General features: G+C 39.3%; 1 long non-coding RNA gene across 1 annotated transcript; it reads right to left on the bottom strand.

Moving 5' to 3' along the window:
* Window positions 1–144: 144 nt before the first annotated feature.
* On the bottom strand, window positions 145–25462 carry LOC134519743 (uncharacterized). The gene is made up of 3 exons (XR_010072288.1): window positions 25393–25462; window positions 3286–3352; window positions 145–309 (listed from the first exon to the last, which is right to left on the bottom strand). It is a non-coding gene; the product is annotated as an uncharacterized LOC134519743 (long non-coding RNA).
* Between the last annotated feature and the right edge of the window lie 19 nt (window positions 25463–25481).

Here is a 25481-nt window from a genome sequence, read left to right as displayed (position 1 = left end):
GGACTTTCAGCAAAGTGGATACCAGGAACAAGGGTCAGAAGAAGGAGATGTAAAATGTCCATTTGTCACTTACACATCTTCATCGCTAATAAGACAGCAGTAGGTATCTCAGAGTCTTCCAGGGAAGAAAGCAAACTACGCCACGCACAAACATGCCTATAAGAGGACCAGCGAGCCGGTGGCACGCTGTGCTGGGGCAGCGGGGCGGTGCGCTCCGGCAGCGATGGGTGATGTGCCTGAGAGGAGCCGGCATGGCGCGGCACGGTACATGATCAACACATGTTGCAGGGGGGAGGTGCTGTAAGGAGGCTACAGTGGGGGAAAAGCAAGGGGAAATTAGATGGGACAATCAATTACAATATTTGAAAGCATGTGATTAGCATACAATGACCAATTTCCTATTAAAAAAAACCAACCACGTTCAGTGGCATGTATTTAAGGCATATTCAGAATGTTATTTTAACACATAAGCAACAATAGTTTAGAAATCCCTGATATGAACTGAGGATGGAGCTAAGCACCCCAGTAGTGACACAATATAAACTTCAGCACATGAAATACTGGAAGTTGATGTAAACAGCTTTTAATAGCAGCGAACATTTGTTCGCTTTGTTTAGACCATCTGGATGTTCCATTGTGTTCAGTTCAACACCGACCGCCGTCGGGTGACAGTTGATATATGTTAAGTACAAGCAAAGTGCCTCAGCCCACTCCAGGGACCCCGAGGAGAACTTTTCAGTGTTTTGTGGAATACGCTGTCAGACCGCAGCGCGGTCGCCTGCATCCTTAATGGCTCTTGGCCAAAGTCATCCAGCTTTTCTTTTTTAAATCAAAGCAAGAGTTTTGCTTTTACTGTTTGAAAGGTTAGGAAAACTGTGCCAAAGTTCTTCCAGGCAGCTTGGAGAGCATCAGCTGACAGGAATGATTTTCAATACGGAGCAAAGAATAAAGAGAACCACTAATCCTGAGAGATTCCAGGTTTCACTCATTTTACGTGCAACGTGGCTAACAGCCTCTTGAATGCAACAAAAGAAAAAAGTTACTAATAAACACAGTGATGTAATTGTTCTGGGGGGAAAAAAATAAAAAAGAAAAAATAGGAAACCAACAGTTAGAAGCACAGAAATTTTTTCCACGCCTATCCAGTAATATACTACATTACATCCTGCACCTACATTTTGGATAGTTGGTGATGCATCCTCTGCAGGTGATCAAAGCTATCTTTCAAGCATGTTGGCCATTTCATGTTTAATCACCGATTGTGAAATGCTTTGACTCCTGAAATTAAAGGGACTATGCAAAGGAGAATTATTATTATTGCTGCTACTATTCTGCATCTTCTCATAACCACCATTTCAGTTCAGCATTATACAATTAATGCTTTTGGAAAGCAGAAAAGGCGGAAGTCTGAAAGCTTATTTGGATGCATTCACGTACAAAAAGATCACTGTCAATTTTAGGGTACAGAACTGAAATAATTTAGCTCAGCCTTGCCTTAGGATGTTGATCATGTAGTAGAAAACCATTTTTCTACCTCCAGAAATATTTGATACATCTGGAATGCCAGTGAAAATCTTAATATCAATCATTCATCTTTTTTTAAAATCTAAAAATTAACAGGAACAAGAGTACTGAATAACTTGGAAAAATACACCCTAGATGCTTAGAGCATATGATCTTCTTTCTCTTTCAGTTATACCCGTTATATTATTTAATCTTTTTTGTTACTCGCTTTTTTCTGCAAAGTTTAGCTCTTACAAGTTTGATTCTTACAAGCTGTTGCAGTAACCTATTTATCCACCAAAAAGGTAGCACATAAGCAGCAACGCTCCAAGGTTTCTCACATTATACCTCAGCTCTGACAGGGGCTGAGAGCACGTATTGGTTTCCATTCCACTTTAACGGCCTCTCACGAATGCTATTCCAAAGGGTACCAGGTGACACTGGCTGTTACAGGGGTATCCACGTTAAACCATCCTGCAAGAATCAATCTTGCTTTATCCACGTTGAAGCTACCAAGCAAACATTACGTACGTGGCAATTTCAGTCACTGTTTGGAAATAACCTCCTCTTTCCTTTTTTTCCATCTAACCCAAAAGAAATTACAGTCAAGGAACAGAAATACCTTCTTCTAAAAAGATTACAGAGAGAGCCTCCGAACTACTTTTTAAGTCTATGGAAAATTGTCCTGCAAATTATATGCATTTGAATGACTGTCATCCTTTTAAAGCATAATGAAAAGAAGGAATGTCTCCTGGCGAAGGCAGCAGTAGTAAATTCATTAATTTAAAGAATGCTTTACATAGATTCAAAAATTCCACCTCTTACAGAATCAGGTCAATAGTAAAGGTGATCAACACATTCTACATTCAAGCTCAAAAAACACAATTAAATTGCAACATTCAAACATAGACCACTATTACTGTAAAGGAGTCACTGCTCCGGCTGGAGTTAATATCCAGCTCATTTATATTGCTTGTCTAAATCAATGGGACAACTCAAGTTATTTAACTGGATTTCTGCTGGAAGACTACAATATATCTACATTTCCAACGTATAGGCAACTTCTAGGTCTTCTCTTCCATCTTTGTAATGTGTTAGCTTTTATAATTCTGCAGTCGTAACAGTTAACACAGGATTGCCTCTGTTCAACATTATGTCTATTTTGGAAAGCATGACGCACAGTCAACTAAGCATTAAGAAGCGTATATTAGATTTGCCATTTGAACTTTCGTTTATGCCAGGATTTCAAATAAGTTTTGCAAACATTAAATAAATGCTGCAATACTGCTGAACTCCAAGTACTACACAGTATGTTTTATCTAATTTCCAGAAAGATAAACAGATACAGAAAAGGACACTTAGTCAAAGGGCACATGACATTTAGCTGTGGCTTCATTCAAGAGAACTCATCTCCCAAGTGCTGCTGATGCTCGGGCACCACCTTTTCCCAATTATTACTTGAAGTTTGTTGTTGTTTTGTTGTTGTTTTTTTTTTTAAATACACCCCCCCCTTTTTTTAATTTAAAACCATTAAGTCCCAAACTGCCAGTTCAGTAAGACTTGGGGTGAGCTACAAACGTACCACACAAACTTTCAGTTAACTGTTGACTAGGACTCCCCTATGATGTTAACAGAAATTGAAGCTATTTATATACGGGCCGAGCAGTTGCTGATCAAATGGTTTGCACATTTCTCTCTGCTGTTCCAAACATATGTCCCATGCTTAATCACGTTACATACTTAATTTTCTTAGTTGTTGTAACTCCCTTTTTTTTTCCTTACCCTGTCTAGTCAACAGAGATGTCTATCACAGCAGGCTTCATAATCAGTTGCATACTCCATCCTTGTTCTGTAAAAGCATAACAAAGTCACTGTCTTAGCATAATATTAAGGTGTGAAAAAATTATCAACTGATTAATATTGCATCAGACAAAAAAATCTATTGTGAATTAATAAATCATGAAATAATTTGCTCTTTCAAAACCAATAAAATCAATAGTTCTCATGCTATTTTATACCATCATGTAGTTAAGCAAAAGAAAAATGCAGACGTTATTAAAATGTCTTATCTATGAAAATGCGGAAAGTTTCTGCTTTGTTTTTGAAAGAATGCAGTGGGTATCACGAGTTTATGAGCATTCACGCGCAAACCAGCCGAATACTTAATTTTTTGTGTTCGTGTAGCAATGTAATATTTCAAAAGAAATTGAATTTAATCGGATGCAGTAGAAGTTACTCAATAGCTGATAAATGGATGTACTGTAAAATGTAATGTCACCTAGTTAAAACAGAAAAGAGAGAAGATGCTAATTCTGCTGATGAAGATATTGTTTTTCCCCTCTTGTGCCCTATTCATTATGCAAGGCTGCAGAATATGAAGTGTACTGTGTGATCCGGGCGATCTAATGATCTCCCACACCTGCTCATCTGGTACAATTTTAATTAACACTCCAAGGAGGTTTGTCAAGAGTAATCAAAAACATTGTCGCTTATAAAGCTGTGGCAAGAAATCAATAGTTTTCATCAGAAAAGGTAAGGTCTGGCATAACTGAACCATTTAATTGCTTCATTCCAATAAACAAAAACTGCACGTTTTAATGACTTGATTTTGGAGATCAATATCTAACCACATATTGCATTAAACAGCAACATGTGGTGGGATATTCACAGTCATTTCAATTCAGAATGAAGCATTCCTCTTTTTTTATTTCATCTCGAATGGCAATAGGTTGCTGAGCCTATGCAGTGCTATGATTTATATCAAATGAGTGACCTCTAGGGCCGTAAGACTAGAACGGGTGACTAGTTCTCAATGGTAAGCTACTGGCACTTGACAAAGTGCCTGAAGCAGAATGAATTTACTTCTCTTTTCCTCAATCATCAACAGGCTCTGCCCTGACCCCCATACTGACTCCTATAACAAGATCTCCTGTCTCTGACTGAAAAATTTACTGTCATGTCTACTTTTCATTGAGCTCAAGTGAGTACTTCTGTCACCTTCAGTGAACTGAGTCTGTAAAAGATTTAACTAAACACCAGCCACAGTTTAAAAACTAAGCAAGAACAACTCATATAAAAAATACTACTTTTAAGCACTTCTGTTTCTTAAAAGTCCAGGAGCTATGCCTTTTTATTATGGTTTTGCTTCTTTAAGTGTTCATCATTAAACTGTTAAAAGCTACTGTTCCACAATGAAATGAAGGAGAGACTTGCAGTATAATGCAGGTACCACAACATTAGTAAAACCTAGTGGTACTGGAACCCTCCTCCTGGACACAAATGCAGCCAAAGTTGCTGGTGAACCATGAAAGATTCAACAATGCGAAATTTTACATATAAAGAGACGTAACTACAAATCACACAGCCATTTGAATTCATTATCTGATTTGTATACAGCGTACAGCATCACCACGCTCAAAATACGTCTATATACAGTAATGATACTGACAATTTTTTTTGCCATGCAATGATTTTTAATTTTAAAGCAATGCTTGTAAAACCGTTTTCTACACTCTTTCAATAATAGCAGTTAGCACAGAATATATGATACCTAGCTACACATAAAAGCATGCATGGTATATCCTAATGATTTTAACCAATATTTCACTAATATTTTAACTTTATAAAGTAATAAAAACTAATACTGCAAGAACCTTTTCCATCAACAATAAGGCAATTAAAAGAATGACACTTGATGGTTTATTCCAACATCTCACTAAAGCCTTACACAAAATTTTCACTCCCTCTTTAATTTTCAATTCTTCTGCCCTCCCTGCTTCACAGCTTCTGGCTATTGGCTTTTACAATCTGTCCCTAGAGAGCCAGGAGTTATTACCCCTGTCGATGGAAGAGAAAGGGATGTTATTCCCCTGTCACCCACTCCGGCTCCAGCAGATTCCTAGCTCTGATCTATAGCCTTCATTGGAGAAAAGCGTCTGACATGCTGTTAGTTCTCAACCCTGTCAGATCCATCTACCCATGCTACTGGCATTACTTACTGAAGTCAGAGTCACAGGAGTCAGACCAAAAATTTGAGAAGCAAACACTATATCCGCTTCTATTTGAGTAAATATAAGAGAGAAGCATCTACTGCAAAGAGCGCAGGTTTTCAGAAGGCACTATGTGCCACGTACGCTTTGAATCTGGGCTTAGAAACAGACAAAGTAGTATCTGAAATTATTCACGTGTACAATAGAAATACTGCATAATCTAGGTGGCATCAGGTAAGCCCAAAGGATACAGAACAGTTAACAAAATGGACTTTAAGCAAATTTAATAACTCCTTCAATACTGTTTTAACAAACTATCACTTAATGTTTTAGTGCTTCCTTTTAATTGACACGCACGTGGCTGCTACATAAAATGGGCACCTTCGATGGCAGGCGAGAGGCAGCCTGAGACAGTTATGACTCGCTTTACCTGTATGTTGCCTGTCGTCCCACAATACAAATCTATACATCCAAATTTTGCATGCATTATTTTACAGGACTTCATCAGTAAATTAATTTAATTATAAAGGATACATAAGGGGACTGTGAAGATGGCCAGATTAGTTCATCTTATACTCCACACACTCAGCAAAATGAACTGATCTCCCCACACACACACACTGACCAAATAGCGTAGGGCTTGGCTCTGATCTCCACCAGCTCCTCTGGCCAGATACTCCTTGCATCAAGCTAGAGCCAAAACCATCGTGCTTGGTGTCACTGTCAAAAGCAAGGGGTGATGCTTCATACCAATACACTCAGCTTTTCCTCAACACCATCAGCATTAGCAATACAGGCAAAACTGGGAAGAAGTGGAAGTCCTGCTATAGTAGCACTTGACCCCTCTTCAGGCAGATGGGTGCCATCACGCCCCTCTCTTCACCAAGCTCCTGTGAGCAGAGCTTCTCATGTACCCATTTGCTGTATCCTTGCCTTCCCCACCCCACCTCCATACTTTCTTTCTTTCAAGAAGGCCATGGGAAGAACAGATGTTTCCCCTTTACAATTTTTACAGAGCAAACTCCCCCTTTCCAAACTTCATCATAAGCAAGGCGCTTGAACGGGGAAGGTGCTGACATCTCCACTTCCTTTCTCTCCCTGTACTCAACATGAAGTAGGAGCAAGTGAGCTATTACTAAAGGACATAAGGGACCGAAGTCAAAGCAGTGACTGCAGATGGTGTAGGATGAGAGCTACTGGACATTGCCCAGGTGGCCAAGGCGGCCAGTAGCATCCTGGCTTGTACTAGAAATAGTGTGGCCAGCAGGACTATGGAAGCGATCGTCCCCCTGTACTAAGCACTGGTGATGCCCCACCTCGAATACTGTGTTCAGTTTTGAGGCCCTCACTACAAGAAAGGCATTGAGGTGCTGAAGCGTGTCCAGAGAAGGGCAATGAAGCAGGTGAAGGGTCTAGAGAACAAGTCTTATGAGAAGCAGCCGAAGGAACTGGGACTGTTTAGCCTGGAGAAAAGGAGGCTGAGGCGAGACCTTATCACTCTCTACAACTACCTGAAAGGAGGTTGTAGAGAGGTGGGGGTCAGTCTCTTCTCCCAAGTAACAGGTGATAGGACAAGAGGAAATGGCCTTAAGTTGCACCAGGGGAGGTTTCAATCGGATATTAGGAAAATTTCTTCATCAAAAGTGGTGTCAAGAATTCGAATAGGCTGCTCAGGGAAGTGGTTGAGTCACCAACCCAGGAGGTGTTTCAAGGATGTGTAGATGTGGTGCTCAGGGACCACAATGCCTCTGGAGACATTCACAACCCGCCTGGATGCGTTCCTGTGTAACCTGCTCTAGGTGGCCCTGCTCTGGCAGGGGGGTTGGACTAGATGATCTCCAGAGGTCCCTTCCAACCCTACCATTCTATGATTCTGTGACATGGTTTAAGTGTTGGACTTGGCAGTGTTAGGTTTATGGTTGGACTCGATGATCTTAAAGGTCTTTTCCAACCTAAATGATTCTATGATTTACTTTTCCAGGTCAGAATTGGTTTTAACCAGAGAAATCACCACATTATCCTTACGAAATCAGGAACTTTAGCAAATATTCTATAAAGTTACAGATAACAGCTAGAACACAGACAGACTTCAAGACTCATGGTAGGCAAAGGAGTGTCCCTGCAAAGGGGAACAGCAGATAGCAGAATCAGATTTTGATCTTGAATGAGCTTCTAATGGAATATAAATAATAAAAAGTCTTCACTTTTGGTGTCCCTCAAAACTCAAACACGTGCTGCCTACAAGTGCTCATTCAATGTTAAGAAATCAGCTCTTAATCCTGACAGATCAGCTCTTGCCTGTTGTTTTTTTAAAAGTTTCCACACCCGTTCTGATCCCAATTCTCCAGCAGAAACAGCAGTGCCTACAACTACACAGGATGCTTTGCCCCACTGAGAAACAAGAACAGCCTGAAATCTCACAAGACAGACCAGTAAAGTTTTCCAGATAACAAATGTTTGGGGCGTTTTTATACAACCGTAAGCACCTTTTTCACTTTTCTGAGGCATAAAAGCGATAACCTTAATTGGTTTATCTGCCAAAGCCAGCAAACAACACCTTAAAATGATTTAAATAGGCAGAACAGGAGTTTTAAAGCCCAAGCAAATGGGATCTTACTAAGAAGGAAAGGGGAGGGAGACAGGGGCAAAAACAGTATTACTTAAGATATTCTGTGTGAGCATATATTAGGTTATCCTTTATATCCTTTATAGCGTGAGGAGAAATGAGAAATTATTTAGTGCATTTAACCAAGAAAAATAAAGAAATTAGAAATTATGGAGGAGAAATGCTGCTCTTTTTCCTTAGGGGCACTGAAGCCTGTCAGAAAGGATACAGACTGCTTTCTCACAGGAATTTCACTCAAATTCATGTATTTTATCCTCCTAAAACTGAGTAACTTTTTTCTCATTGTAAGAGATTATAACTGTAAGATATTATCACTAAATGCCTGCCTCAAATGGCATGATGAGAAGACATTTAGCACAGGGACTATCTGGGCAGTTATGACTATACGTGTGTATTTTTGCATATGCAAATGTATTTTTAGCAGATTTTTACACTCCTTATCGAGAAAACATTCTGTATAGAAAACTGTGTTATATGAATACATGAAAATTATAATATACAAAAGTGAAAATAACCAGCTTAATTTTCCACAAACATCCTATGAAACCATTTTTGGTCGGAGTTACTTTTAATACACAATATTCTAGTATTCGCACCTTCACTAGCCCATAAAATTTAAGACAAATGCAAAACGAATAGGCAGATTTAAAAAGTAAATGAAGCACCAGGTAGGCAGGCAATACAAATGCTAGAAGGTAACACAGCTTTTCAAAAATTGCACTAGTATTTGCTATATTTGTTACTTCCTGAATGTATAAAAACATATATGGTCTAAGAAGGAAGCTATCACGTGTTGCCCAATTTGAGAATTTCAATTTCAACTCATAATAGCTTTGTATTTCTTCTTAAAGCCCCAACTCTTCAAATGAAGCAATTCGAAGAAGTGCTTTGGCATTTCTTGAGTGAAAGCTGATACACGACATTTCTACCCTTCATAGGAGTGTGCCCACATTGCAAAAAGGGGGGCTGGAGGGCATCTAGCCTAATCATGATGCAAAAATAATTAACACGTGGTGAAACTCTCCTGCGAACAAGAGTCAACATATTTTTCACACCCTTTAGCAGTCCACGTAAACTAGCGGGGACTCCACTTACTACAGGATAATACTAACAACTACTGGAGAGGAAAATGTTCTACCATAAATAACAACCACAAAGCTCATCCTACTTTGAATTCTAAACAAGCAAGCAGATACTGCTAGTATACCACTGAGGCATTTAGAACCAAAACACGACTTTTGCTTTGGTTTTGTTTGTATTTTTTAATTTGTATTCAGTCTAAATAGATGGCATTATAACAGCAGTAAGGAGATGCCAAGCATGAGGAATAAACATTGAAAAGGCTCTTAGTTTCATGTATAAATCCCCCCAAACCTTGGAAAAACAACATGAAATGCATTTTAAATCATTGGGAAGGTGTCCCAGCACTGCAGACCTCCAGTAAGCTTATTAAACATTCTCTGTTCTATTAATTGATTCCTTAATATCAATTCACAATAATATTTAAAAAAAAAAAAAAAGTTGGAGTTTAAATTATTCCTAAGTGTGAATTATCATTCATAAGAACCCTTGAGTGTCACCTTCACTTTCCAATAACAAGTTACGAAGGGGTAAAATTTTATGTTCAAGTTCTTGAATTGCACTGATAAGCCACTACTTAGAACAATAAACCAGATTCTCCTCTGTTGAACTAATAAAACCTTTTTTTCTTTTTCTTTTTTATTTAAATGCCATATAGTCCTTTTGGTCTAACTGCCATGGGGCGTGCAACAGCAGAAAAGAAGATGCCCCTGAGGGGACAGAGGAAACAAAACAACAGGAAATAAACATAGCAGGAAAATGAAGAAAAAACTTTTGGACAACAGCAGACAAGGCAAAGGACAACAGTCACGTCCAATAGACATGTCCAGGACAATAGATAAGGAAGTTGGAAAGAATCAGACAGGTTTTGGTGTATCTTGAGGTGCAGATAAGAAAGCAAGATTTTGTGTAGGCTTGGGTAGGACTGCAGAGAAAAGAAAGGAGTCAAAATTGGAAGAAATTATACCAGTTAAGAAAACTAGTTACAAGACAGGCATTTTATTGCAGGAATTTAAACAAACAGTATACACAGGAAGAACCAACATCATTTGTCTACCAAGATGAACGAGGAAAGGCTCAAGAGGAAAGCTCAATACTTTAGCAATCAGGATTGAGAATGGTGATGTTAACAACCAGTGATTGGGGCTGAGCTGAAGGTAACCAGATATTCAGAAGAAGGAAGGAAAAAGCCAGAGAGATGTGAAAAGATTTCAGTGGGAATTTCGATGTCATCAACATGAAAATACTGTTCGATGATTTAAATGCAGAAGCCAGTCACAAAGAAAATACAGAAAGAAGGTATGAGAATTTGGAAGAATTACTGCAGAAAAGAGTGAACAGGAATCTAGTAACAGTGAAAATGAAGGAAAATGTGTGAAGAACAATGGAAAAGCATTGACTGAACTCTGAAGCCCAAGAATGAAAGTTTAAAAGGAGGGAGAATACTCCTTGTACAAAAAGAAGCAACAGACCAGGCAAATTTTTTCTTGAAGAATCAGTGACCTTATTCAGGGAAAATCTGATTGTGGTGAAGAGAGAAAGACTCTGACTATTCACCATGCAAAAATTAGCAAGAAAAGAATCAAAACCAACTACAGGAGTGGCATGTTTATGTTTGAAAGGTGTAGGAAGGAAATGGGAAAATTATCTGGAAACGTTCATGAGGTCAAGAGATTTTATTTATTCTTTTGGACAATGCCAAGTGTACTTGAAAGTGCATGGAAGTTCCCATCCATGAATTTTATTGTCCCTGTAAATCCCCTCCTATATCAATTCAGCATAACACTGGAAAGAACAAAATTCTCCAAAACACAAAATCTCTCTCCCTCTGAACACTAAAACTTCAGCCTCTCCATGGCAGGATACAAGGCAAACTCAAACTATAATATTGAAACGGCTGTAGAGCTCTAAATTTCTTCCATCTAGACAGTTTTCTTCCATCTGAGCTTAATTATTATTATTTCTAGGGTTTCCCTCCTCATTTTAGTTCTTCATCATAGCTAAAACATCTTTTGCACATTCCATGTTATAAACACATTACATCTCAAAATGACAATTTCAGGCCTAATTGGTTAAATTCAACTACTCTAAACACCTAACAAATTATATTTCTCTCTGCTCTGCAGTCACATGGTGGAGTGTACTCGAGAAGATGATCCTAACCAACACCAGCTGTGCCATTAACATTACAGCTCCAGCACATTCACACAATCTTTAAAGAACTGACAATTTAAATCCCTTTTATGAGAATATCAAGGTCATAAAATTCAAATCTCATATTCTAAATCCATTCCTCATCAGCCTTTGCAAGTCACCAAAAAAAAAAAAAAAAAAAAATCACATGATCATGGCTGGAATTAAAATTAGTCCTTTTCCTTTAATCCAGCAATAACCACCACATGCTGCATTATCCTAGAAGCAACAAAGAAGGGATGCATCTCCATCTCAGCAACACGTCAAACTAACCCAAGTGTTTCTTTTCACATAATTTTTTCATTTAAAGAAAAAAAATACACAAAAATGTCATTAATAGGTGGCAAATTTTGTTTCTTTGATGTACACTTGCTGGGAACCTTACTTGTCCCTTGGAGAGTACCAAATAAAATTATTTCTATCTTTTCCAGGTGCATCAAAGCAGAGAAGCTGGTAACAAAAACTCTCAGCTTGTTCTGTGAGCATCACAAAAGACACTGGTTTCAAATATATCCTCCTTGTTCGAGACCATGGGAAGAGTTTCTCCTGAGTGCAGAAGCACATACCATTGCAGAAACAGCTGAAGGAATTGTTAACATGGTGGGTGGATGTGAGATGGAAGAGAGAGAGATGGAAGGGGTGGGAAGGTGGAAATTGGACTTAACCTATTATATTTGATATTCAAGAGAATATGCAGTGGAACTCAGGACAGATTACTCACTCAGAAACTGGAAGAAGGAAGGAAAACCATTTCTGGGGAAAGAAATCTGCCGAATACCAACAGGGCTGGGGGGTCTCAAAATGAAGCGTGTCAGACAGTGGCAGGCAAGAGCTCACAAGGACTGCCCCGTCTGTCACAACCACCAATATGCCTATGGTGAACATAAATTTTACTGGGGGTGTGCATCACTCCTGGATCCTATGTGCCTTCAGACAACTCCATCCTGTTCTGCAATCTGGAGGCACAAAACCCCACTAGCGGTTTCACTGCATTTCAGCTCCTCAGTAACTATCAGAACAAGGTGGGTAATCTCACATGAAACATATGGCCCTTTACAAGAAATGGGGCCTTCGTTCCTCTTGAGAAATGTTTATTACTCTCACATTACAAGGTCTCTGCAATATTACTACATAGAAGCATAAAACCTGAGCGGTAACTATTCTAATCAATGTAAACCTCTTCTAATGCTGCAACTTCTGCAGACAGTGCTACTTTAGAAATACTTTTTATATTTGTTATTTTGGAACACAGGAGATGGGAGAAGTTAAATTATTCCTTACAGTATGATTATTTTGAACAAATTATAAAATGGCCTATCATTTTTATTACTTCTTGGCCAGGCAAATAATGTTTAGTACTTTACTTATATTTTCCCAGCAAGAAAAAAATTAGTATAGGGTGAAGGTTAAATTCAACTTGTATGCCCATGTGAAGAGATATTCCTATTGTCTTATAAAGAAGATACATAATTAAGGCTGTGAACTGCATGATCAGTTCCATCGTTAGCAGAAGGGATTTCTGAAATCTATATTGATTTTTGACTGCGAATCTGCATTAGTCTAATCCTCATATACCGGCACTAAGAATCCACGGAGAATTGATTTTTTCCCTTTCGTTCACAAAAATCTCACAGCTGAAATTTTTGCGAGAAAACTAATGACAGGCCCAGGTGTTTTCCAACAATATGTATGTAAAAAAGTACAAGCTGTAGGAGAGCTTTCTGCTGCAGAACCCGATTTGAATATATTCACACCTCTTCAGGGCAAATCATGTTTTATTTTACACTACTTTAAAGGAGATATGAATATTATCCAGTATAAATGTGTAGCAAACATTACATATGGCATGCTACTAAAGATATAAAAAAAAAGAAGGGAGGGGAGAAACATAAAATATTAATGGATCAAGTTCTGCTTTTAACTATACTGATATAAATACCTTACAACTAGATTAGCCCAATACAGAAACTCTTTTTATATCTTTAGATTGTTTAGGTACGAGCAATAGTGCTCACAGTTGTTCGTCACATATCAGTGCTGAGTGCAATGTATCATTGAATCAAATGTAATTCTGACAAAACATACAGCTGGAAAAAATGGGACTTTCTTTCAAATAAAATTATGATCATTAGTCTACCTTGTCCAGCTCTCAGAAAACATAAAATCTAAATTACACAGATTAAACACATCACTGTATTTGAGAGCAAAATTACCTGAGTCCCTAGAACGCAGTTTTGGTAAGAAAGGCCACTGTTCAAAGCTCTGGGCTCAAGTCTCAGATAACTTCACCGAATTCCAAATTTTCCAGAAGACCTTTGCTTCCGCACAGCCTTCCTGTGGCTCAAAACCCACAGCGTGACGCAAAGCCCATTGAACTAAGGGGAGATATTTAGATATTTTTCCACTACCTTGAATGGAATTTGGTTCTGGGCCCCCGCACTTCTCCAGTGTGTGGAGGACACAGCCGGTGGGTAGCACCTTGCCCTGCTCAAACTCAGCAGGCTCCTGCCCCTCCACCCCAGGTAACTCCCGTGGCAGCACCTCCAGTCCTATACAAATCAGCACAACAATTAGCTCATAAAATACGCGTCCACAGCCAACCACTAAAAGAAGCACGATGCACCAAACGCGCAAAAAGCAAATACTTTAAAAAACAGTTTCTCTTTCAGCAATTAGGTTCTCTCTTGAAAAATACTGGCAACCTCAAAATGGCAATGAAAACTGCCCTTTGACTAAAATAGAAGCCATAAAGAATCATAACGCTGACTTCCTAACAGCAACCTTCGCACCACACTCAGAGTTTGAAATTAGTGTCTTAGAAGTTGCCATTTTTTACTTGAAAAAAATTGCTTTGGACCCTAAATTTTCAATTTAGAATTTGAATGCCTGTCGCAGTACATGTGCACTCCTCTTCTCCCTCACCCCCCCCTTTTTTTTTTCTTTTTGGTTTGTTTTTATTTTGTTTTTAATAAACAGAGCTGACCTGTAACTACAGAGAACCCAACACATCTGTTAAAAGGTTGACAAAGAAGGGAAGTCAGATGCTGCGACAGAAATGCATTTTACGGTTCCTTGAGGAATCTAACTCCAAGAGCCAGCATGTGTTATTAAAAACAAACTACTTGCGGTAAAAATCTATTTCTGGGGATTGTTTACTGAAATGAAATGTTTATTCGCTAAGGCAGTATTTAAAGCTCCACAGATAAGTGCAAACTGTTCCTGAAAAGATACATGATGTAATAAAGTGCAAAAGGGAAGTGGTGACAATATTAGCTTTGCACCAATTCATTTACAGTAATTTCAGGTTTCATATTCGTAAATTAAAGGAAATTTCCAATAACAGTGAAAGAAGGCTTGCTGTGTTTGCTGTAGTATAATTTTTAACACTTCCAACTTCCTCACAGAAGGTTCAAGATTATTTTCAGGATTATTTTATAACTGAGGCTGCACAGAGCAAAGCATGACATTGAAAAATAGACTTAATTATTCCTACAAAAAGATTCTTGGCGTAGGTCCACTTCATATCAGCTTAAAATACCCTACGCTGTTCTATTGGCAGGATCATATGTTTACAGGCCCTGGATTACAGGAGTAACCACACCTCCAGGCTAATTTAAAACAATTTCTGTTAAATAGAAACAGTAGGCCCTGGTTTCTTAAACTTGAAAGGGGAGGAGGGGAGGAAAGCGGCACAGGATACGAGAGGAGATGTTCCTATTATAACTCTCACTTCATCGGAATACTACACAATAAAGGACAAAGGACCCATTTTAATCCTAGGTGATGCAGCAAGAATTAATTCATGTAACAAAGCTTTTCTTTTTTTTATGTTGACAAAGTATATAAAAATAGACTTTGATTTGTTAGGGAAAAGCGTCTCAGCACACATACTCCTCCCAACGTATTCACAGCAGCTCCTGCAAGTTATTAATTTGTCACAGGATATTTTCTCCCTCTGACTAGGTACACTCCAGCAGCAAAAAAGTATTCTCAGGATGACGGCAAACCCTTTTCCAGAATGAATGTGTACTTATGTGACTTAATAGTCTCTTTTGCAATTTTTCTGAGAAATACTCTTTTGGATGCATTTATAAGGAGGAACAATTGAAAAAAAAAATCAGGAGGAATTCTTGGGTTTTAATCACTAAAAATTAACATGATCCAGACAAATCTTCACCAGTATCCAGTTTTGAATCCAAGTCTGAATTATCACCTGGCCCATAGACACAAAGATTTTCAGCCACATATTAAACACAACCCAACACAAACAGCGAAGTGGTGTAGCCGCCTGAGCACAGCGCTGCACCCGAGTTAACATCACCTGGTTCCCAGCAGGCTGAGATGCTGGAAGCGTGCTGCTAGTACAGTGGGACAATTCTCAGCACTCAGACGACTCAGGTCATTCCCACATCACTGCCAGGAACACTAGAGCCTGAAAAGCACAAACTGCCAAGGTACTCATCTCTAGTAGCTGAGGTGGGTATTTTTGCTTCCCTCCTATGGGATACCTCAAATTCCAGGAATACAGCTCTGGACAATGTACCACCGGCACAGTATATAGACCACAGGCCTTCACGTCCATATTCTTATTAGAAAATTTAAAAAAATTGAGTTATTCCCGAGTGTGAAAGTCTAAAATAAAGAGTTCCCTTTGTCTAGTGGGCTGCTTTTTCCTCCCCTCTTTTTTTTTTTTCCCCTTCTTTTTTTAATAACCCTTATTGACCATTGCACTACTGACTAATATCTTCTGCATCAGAAGGAAAAGTGCTGAGGATGTTTGTCAGCCATACTGTCATGAAAGTCAAAAGCAGATATGTAAGAGAAGAAAGATTATCACATTAGACATAGAAGAAGAAAGATTAACCTACAAGAGCCGTAGAAGCAGAAAGATGAGCAAAAAAGTGGGGGATGCAATGGCTCCAGGGGATTGGTAATGGGTTAGACTGCCTTTCTCCTCTAGATCACTGGCTCACATCCAGCCCACATCAGTAGTGACTGAGTGTCATTACCACCTGATGGATTTTGGGTGACCTCTGCAAAAATGAATTGATGGTTTCAGTCCAGCTGAATAAATGTTCCCATCATAACAGGTACACCACTGTCTCGGCAGAAGGAAGGGAGCAGACATGGACAAGAAAATGTACCTCTATTTCCTACAAAGCAGTTTAATGCACAAGGAAGACCACTTACTAGAAACACCACAGAGATTTATTTAATACTTCCATAGCTAGAGGATTGTGCTTCTTTTTTGAAGTTTTAGTGTTCCACATCCCTCCGTGTTCCCCATGCATTTGTCCTGGATTCTCACAGGAAAAAGGCTGCCCGCAATCAAGTCAGTGCAGGAGAACTGAAAGTCTCTTAAAGGACTCTTAAGGAATTTGAAACTATATTACATCCCATACAAAGGCACAGTAAGATAATACAGCTTTAAATGTGCCTCTGAAAGAGTGCTGTTTAAAAGTTGTGTAATAGTAACTTGACTGAACTAAGAATTAAAAACATGTTTTCCCTGTAATTGCAAAAGACAACTCAAGTGAACGCTCTCTCCAGTCTAAGTTTCAAGACGCCTTCATTGTCCCAAGGCATTGCATGTGCATGCATAATTAATTAACAGATTTTTCAGGGGATGTGGTTGGGATGACTGGAAAACAGCTGAAACTCCCTGGTCCCTTCAGGCAGGGGTTTAGCAGGTTCCTCCTCCCAGGCAAGCAGCAGCCCAAATGGTTTCCAGCATGATATTTGGGATGCTGTAGCTGCTTCATACTGAGTCCTTCAGGGGAGTTCCCAAGAGGGTCCAGGGAGAAGGAGCACCTCTTGAGGAACACAAAGCACAAGCACGGCTCAACCCCTGGAGCTAAATGGCACCTTTTCCCCCAAACGTAACAGGTGATCTGAAGCTTGGTAAAGGTGGGGATGCGGGTTCAACATGAACATCACATTTGTCCATATTTGAAGAGCAAGACACACAGTGGAATGACAGATGTCATCTCTACATGACATACTCCAGCAACCAAGCTGCTGGGGGTCTACCAGCTCTCAACAGCACGGCATTTTTAAATATGTGAACAGATTACAGGTTACTATGTCATGAATATGAGATTGTATTACTGTCTCTCCAAATGCTCTAATACCTACAAGGAAATTATGTCAATTTAAAAAATTAAATAGTATATCAAATTAAGCAAATACTAGAGGTTGCTGCCCAGCTTGCTAAAGCTACAGGAAGAAACTAGAGCAAACTCAACGATAAAGGACAGCTGATATGGCAAGCAGAATGTCAAAGCATTTTTTCAGACAGACCTACGTTCATCTTGCTGTAGCACTACTTTACATGTTTCTATAAGAAAAAAATTGAAGGTGATATTTAATAGATGTTACAACAGAAAAAGCAACACTAATTGTTATTTTTGTTGGTATTTTGTATTTTTCCTTCACAATGCAAAAACTATTTGAAGTTAATTTATTCTACGAAGTAAGTATGCAGAGTTTGAGGGGCAAAGAATGTCCTTCTTATGGTGACAGCACAGGATTTCCAAACGTCAGGTTCTTTTTTCACAGATGGCTTTTGGTGAACCAGACTAGAATGTGACCATGCCATCAACACAAAGAGCACTGCTGCTCAGAACTGCATTTCACTTAAAGAAAAATAACATAAATTCCCCACCACCCCAAAAAAGTGTGGGTTTTTTAACAGAGCTCAACATTTTTAGTTAGCTGCCTCTGTCCTGAGCACCCAACAGCAAGAACTCCAAAGTTCCACATGATGTCATTCTCCCACTAACCCCTATAAGCAAGAATACAAAACCAGAAGTCGAGAACAAGTATTTCTGATCTATTAAAAAGAAAAGGCCACATTGCTCATCATAAGGGCAAAAGGCTTGACACTTAGTTTTATTTGTTGTTTATACAAATGTCAATAGGAATTCTTGCAGCCTGAGTGATCCTGTTTCTTAAATTTACTCTGGTTTTACCCAAGGTGAGTATTTTCTGCATTTTTCTATCTCATGACTTCTTCAGAGGCAGAAGTTTCTTCTTAGATGCAATGGAAGAAATTGTGTAAACTGGCTGAGAAAATTGAAACTGTGTTGTGAAAGAATAAATGCTTTTTGATGTTCACCATTCAGCTCTTTTTTTAATATAACAATTTGAATATTTTAATATTAATTTGAATACCATTTTTTACAACAATTAACAAATAGCATATTAGTGGCTGCAGTAATTACATGTAGAACTAAAACACCTTATTAAAGCCCTGGCAGATGACTAACTGCCTACCATTCTCCATCACAAACAGGGCTGCATAGTTAGTGATTTGCCTTCTCTAAAAAAGTTATACATATGATCATTTTTTATTTGCTTTAAGCAAGCAATCACAGTATATGACATTGAAAAGTGTAGCACTTTTTTCTTTCTTTTTTTTTTTTTTTTTTAAACACTATTACCCGATATTTTCAAGAAAGATGGAGAGGAATGAGTGACTGTAAAGAGCCTGTCCAATGATCTGAATAAATTGAACAGATACAGCTGAGAGGTGCGATAAAGGAGTAGGACTAAGCCACAACATGTATGCTCAAGTACGGTCACTGCAAAATCCCCATGAAAAACCTTAACTTCACTATTTCTTCAAAAGCAAGTAGTTCATTCTAACCTCTTATCAACATTTTTTTCCTTTTAAATCTGTACTTGCTTCTTCCCATTTCTCTTTTTCCCCAAGATGAGAAGCAGTTGCAAGTGTCAGAAACTTCTCAGCCACTGCTGGTTACTTCTTTAAAGGAGGAGAGAGAGAGAGAGAGAAATATATCCCTATTTTAACAAGTCCAGACAAACATTCTCATACCATGGAAATGCTGTCCTGAGTACATTTTTCCTTTAATACCACAGAACCAAACAGAAGATATCAACATAGAAAAACCTTAACTATCCATATACTTCTGTGCTAACTCTTTGTTTATATGCAGCAAAGAGAAAATCACTAGCATATGCCCTAGCTGTTGCAAATTAAAGCTCAACTTTGTCACCCTTACTAAACCAAAGAGCAATTATTCCTGCAAATAAGTACAATGGTACTATTCATTCAGGTAAATACTGTTCCGTGTAAGGATTGCAGAATCAGGACCTGTAAGAAAGCGACACATTTCAAATTGCCTGATTGATCTCCATTTTCAAAGAGAAAATGAAGATCAGTCACTCAACCTGAGGGATAGAGGCATTATTTGAAATCTGAATACATATAGAGAGATTATTGCAACTGCATATTTTAAAATAACTTCCCACCAGCAAAAGAATATATTTGAACCTTCTATCAGATTGCCTTATTTGAAGCATAAGCATCTGATAAATGCGTAAGTGATATACCTTCAGACACTACAAAATAAGTAATTACTCCTGGGGGCTATAAGCAGCTAAGTAGCCTGGCTCAACTGTCTTGTCATACCTTACGCTCTCCTCAACTCCTTTGTTCTGGTATCCACAAAGCTTTATTAAAGTAGAGTTCAGTCATTTGCTCACTGCAATTCCAACAAACTGAGCCAAATGAACCATGTTCAGCCATCTGGAACCCCTTCCTCCAGAGCTTGCTCCCTTTGGGCTGCAGAAACAGTCTATTACCCCAGCATGACATGATCCAGAAACTTGCTACCGCTACAGGACCTCAATTACAATTCCCAGCCCGGGTATTGCTGTCAGGGATTCTGCAATGCAACAGACACCGCATTTGTACCTCGTGTTACTGCAAAGCTATTAAAGCCTTTGCACTTGGAATTCACGGACAACATTACAGGGGCTACGGACCAGAGGAGAAGTCTGCGCTGCCTCAATGGGGCTTAAAGGTGGGCGAGAGCACAGGGGAGGATCAGCACCTCCCAAGCAGCCGAAGGCAGGGCAAACAGGCAGTCCTACCCTCTGCAGCCAGGGCACACAGTACTTGGCTGGGCAGGGGACCATGGGCAGAGGTTGACGCAAACCCTCCTGGTAGCACTGAGAAAAGGACAGATTCGTTAGAAAAAAAGGAAGGGAAAAAAAAAAAAAAAAGAATTCATGCTGGTAACCTGTCCCCTGCTTTTCCTCAAAACACACAAGGGATTTTTAGTGCTGGCAAGTCACTATCTCTTAACCACCTCTGACACTTGATTCAGAGGAAGATGCGTGGCCCTCATGGCTCTTCTCCTACTTGTCAGCCAGCCAGCCAGCACTCAAGTACATTCAACAACGGCAGAAGGACGTTCCCACACTGAGAATCTGATCTCTAGGGTCGTGGGGTTTTTTTTCTGTAGGGGCTGGGATACCACTACAGTGAGCTTGTAAAGCAGATTACAAACCCAGTTCCACCACTAACTACTGCCAGTTCTAAGTATATTACTGCAAGTTGCAAGACATTTCATGTTTCACTTTAACATCAGGGTCATGGAAACACGTAATTACAGAAGGACACCGATTTAAAAAATAAAATAAAAAATAAAGTTCATGATAAGAGAAAAAAGATTGGAAACAATCTAAGCGTATCACGCAGGTTCCGCACCCCTGACAACAATTCCAAAGAATCCGAATGCACTTTTAGAGCTTAAAAATATAACTTTATTCTTTTTGAGCCAATATTGTGATTATTTTTGTTGTATTTTTGGAATAAACAAAGGGCCATCTCGGTATAACATTCCATTTCCCATTTAGTACAGGACGAGGAACAGACTCAAAAAGAGAGCAAGAAATGTCACCAGCCATGTATATGCATAAATTTTAGTGGTATTACATACATACTGATAAAAATTTTCCATTTTATTATAAACATATAAAATAAATACTTGCTCAGCAGAGAAACAGAGGTTCAGAAGGAAATGCTTGTGGCTCTGCCCTGCTCCAAAGGAGCCTGACTGTCAGTGTTTCCAGAGTATTGGCAAAGATAGGTAAAGTATCTCTGCAGACAAGAGCTTGCCCTTGTTTGGGGAACACTAGGGCAGGAGGAGTTTGTATGACTGAAGTCTGCGTGATAGACCAGATGACAAAGCTAAGAGCTGGTTTCCAGGAAAAACAGGACATGATGCCCCTTGGCAAGGGCAAGGCAGTCTGCAATTTAACCAAATCATCACTTCACTATCAAAGTATCACGTAATTATGGATTTCAGAAGAGAAATGGTATGGTCCTGTGGGAAAGAAGTGTTTCATTACCACACATGAAAGAATAGTTTCTTCAGAGACTCCTCTTCACCAGAGATACGAGACTTTGCTAATCTCCTTCAAACTTGCAACACAAGGATTACCACAATAAAGCATTATCAGCACCATACTGAATCTTGGCATAAACCGCTACCACATCTGCAACCACACAAACTAACCCCACAATGGGGCTATCCTGCAACAGGCAAGAAAAGCAGGAATTGCAGTTACACTGTCATAGCTGGTCCTTCTAAACCCACAACACCTTTTTCCCCCTCTCCCTGATGCAGGTTCTAGCAGGTCACAGGTACAAAGTGAACCAAGACACTCAGCAGTCCTTTACTTCAGCTGTACTGTAAAGAAGCTGTTCTTCAGCAATAATGTGAAGAAAAATTTACATAGCAATGTAAACACATTTCAATAATGACACTAGGTATTTAAAAGATCCCTGTTACCATGCTATATAAATACCGCCATCCTCTTTCTACTTCTGCCCTCAGCTACATTTTGGAAGAGTCTGTACAATAGCTATTTGAAGACAGGAAAACATTGTCCTTGCCATCCCGTTCTGCAGGTGACACGCTGAGGCACAGAAGGAATTCTGGCTTATTGAAGAAGTCTGTGGCAAAAAAGTATCAAACAGATGTCCAAAAATCTTAGAGCATTGCTTTCATCACAAGGGCTCTTATTCCTTCCTGCAGACAAAGCTTTCATTCCACCTCCACCTATGAAATAAGGAGCAAAATTGGATTCTACAAGCCCCCTAAAATATTTCATGCTACATTATTATCATTTCATTTACCTCAAATTAAGCCTAGAAGAATCAAGAAACTTGAGTAATATGAATTACAAGTTCAATAAAGGAAATGCACAAGGAAGGGTTTTGGAGCAGACTCTTAGCATCCTAAATCAAGGAAAGCAAATTACCCACTAAAGGCTGCAGGGGAGTTTTATTTAATTAAGGACTACAGAATTTGATCCACAGTAATCATTAAAACCCCAAAATTTAGACACATCCCACTTCGGCCATACTGACTGGACATTGGCTTTCTCTTGGCACAGCAGGTGGCAGTGGTTCAATGCCTCAAGGTGGAACGAGGTCATTCATAGCTTACTGTGACCTGTTACCAGCAACAACCATCCAACAAACCACCATCTCCAAGGCCAACTCCCAAAGCAGGTCAGTCAATATCCTACAGCAGCAAGACAAAGCTGGTGGCAGCAGAACAGCTCCCACTCATCCCACCTTGTCTCTAAAACCTGTTAACTACGAACAAGAACAAATGAATGCCTGAAATGTTTTTTACAATACACCCCAAAACAAGCCAAGGATACGCCACTTGCAGCAGCACTATGCCCACGGCAGAACGCTTGTCTGAGAGCCCAAAGAAAACCTGAGCAACAGAACATTTGAAGTCAGCCTAATGGTACCATGAAACAGTGACGATTTTCAGGAAAAAAAAAAAAAAAAAAACACACCAAAAAAACCAGTAGCTGTTATAATACAGAATTTTGTGCCAGAAACTGCAAAAAAAAAAAAAAAAAAAAAAAGGCATTTACAACTTTCACAGATAGAAAAAGGGAGAGTGCTGCATCAAGCTGCCCTGCAGAAAAATTACTGGAATAAGTCTAGCAACACTTAGCTGCATTTCTTCTCAATGCAGAGGATGAGTATCACACAGGTCAAGCCTCAAGTTCTTATGAAAGCACTATACTAAAACATCGCCGTGCAGTTTTTGAAGAGCACTACAGTTTTGTTAAAAATACCTGTTTGTATGAAGAACAGCTCTCTGTTACATGCACAAACTGCATGATCTTGTTTGCACATTATTTATTCAAATTGCAAACGTCCAATGTTTCCATGCAACACTCAATATGCACATTTAGTTGGGGTTTGGGTATTTTTTTTCAAATTTAGTGCTCTACCTCTGTTCTGTATTGAAGAAGATGGTTTCTTGAACACAGGTCTTGTAGTCAGAAACTCCAGGGCCAGCCACAAGTATCGTATACAATGCTGCAGAAGTCCCCAAAGACCCTGTACTTCATCTGCCCTTCTACAGTATTCCCTACCTCCGCAAAGCATGGTGAAAATAAACACCTGAATGACTGATGGATGCCCACGTATTATGGCGTTGAAGGCCACATGAGGCAGAGAGAAAATTAACGTATTCAAAGAGGATTACAACATGTTTCTCAGTCTTTTCAGCAGCTGGGATAATGCGTAAGTAACAGACAGCATCATGATTGCACAAAAAAAAAAGTGACATTCAAAATACTAACAAGAAAAAAAATAATCTTGCTGGCATACATCGTAAACCTTCATAAAATTAATGTTCTGGTTTGTTTTTTTTTTTAATTCCTCCAACAAAAGGCCCTTTCAGAATTAAGGCAATACAGGTACCAGGTAAATAGATGTGCCACCACTGAAACCACGATTCCTGCTGCATTTGTATGTTAATCAGCTCCCCTGAATGCTAACTGGTGACAGGAGAGAGCAGCTCCGCACCAGGATGACAGTGGTGGCAGTGGTGAAGCCACGCAGTACCACAGCTCTTTAATCACTGAAAAATCCACCCCACTCCTTTTTGATTTCTCCTCCGCACGATGCCACCATTTCTGGGTTACAGTCCTCTTGGCAAGCCCCACCAGATCCATAAACTAACTTCACAGAGTAGCGAATTGCTGTTCCTGTTTCTAGGTTAACATTGACAGGAACTAACAGAGTCTTCAAAAACATCATAAACTTTGTTTTCGAGCTGACACGCAATTGCTCCATAGTGCATTGCAGAAACACAGAGCTGTATGAGCAGATCCAGCACTGCTCAGATAGATGGGGTTTGTCATCATCTAAACCCTACCTCTAAGAGGAAGGGGGTGGGGAGAAGTAGGAGGAGATGAAAGGGCAAAAAAAGAACTACTAGAAACACCTCAGACTGTAGTATTTCTTGTACAGATCTGACCTGCTTTACGTACAGCAATGTAACCTTGGGAAAAAAAAAAATAATAAAAAAAAAATCAGTAAATAACCTAGAGTACTTCATAAGTGAGCAACACAACAGCACTGCTCTGCACTGTCAGCTGGGATACTCTGCTTCATTCATCATTATGGTCTCCCGTCTCTCTCCCCAAGTCAATTGGGACTCGAACTGCAGTGGAGAACAGCTCATTCATCCATGGGGGAAAGCAGCATGCTTCACATTGCTAAGGAGTTTCCTGTGATTCTCAATGCCAAAGTATACTATCGCCTTCTTGTGACTCTCAGAAAATAAGAGGGCATTTTTCAAGCCCCTTTAACATTTGTTTGTATTAGAAACACAGTGAAAGAGTGATCCAGGCTGCTAACAGACCTCTCCCAGCACTAGCATGTGCATTCTATTTGCAAGCTTAACTCCACAACAAACTCTGGAGCCTGCTAGAATGGAACTACATACACCATGAGGCGCATTTAATCTATCACAGATTACCAATGGAAAGGTGAAAAGTAGTTGGTGAGGCCTTTGAAGGGAATAACGTCAAGGCCACTTGCTCCAAAAACACCATCAGGCAAGGTCAAGAAACAGCGGATGAGAAAGCACTTGCCAGGAGCAGAAGAAAGGAAAAAGCGTGCAGCCTTCAAGCAGTAGCATTGACTTTATTCAATATGGCAAAAAAAGCAAAAATAAACATATATCCTCAAAAAAAGAAGAAAACCTCAGTTCAACACAAATAAGTTGTATTTCAGATGATTTCACTGTGATCATAAAAGTGATATGTAGCAGTAATAGCTGCTAAAAAGGTTGTTCTCCAAAGCAATCTGGCTTGGTCAAAATGCAGAACATTTCTCTAGCACGTCCTACTCACAAAAATAATTACCAGAATAACTGAAGACAAACCATCATTGTAAAGTCTTTTCTTTTCTTCCTTGGAAGTTATTAATCAAAACCTCCAGCGAGTGGCAGCCA

Source organism: Chroicocephalus ridibundus, chromosome 8 (assembly GCF_963924245.1).
Source record: "Chroicocephalus ridibundus chromosome 8, bChrRid1.1, whole genome shotgun sequence".
NCBI lineage: Eukaryota > Metazoa > Chordata > Aves > Charadriiformes > Laridae > Chroicocephalus > Chroicocephalus ridibundus.
The sequence above is the reverse complement of the archived record's forward strand: the minus strand, read 5'-3'. Positions and strand labels throughout refer to the sequence as shown.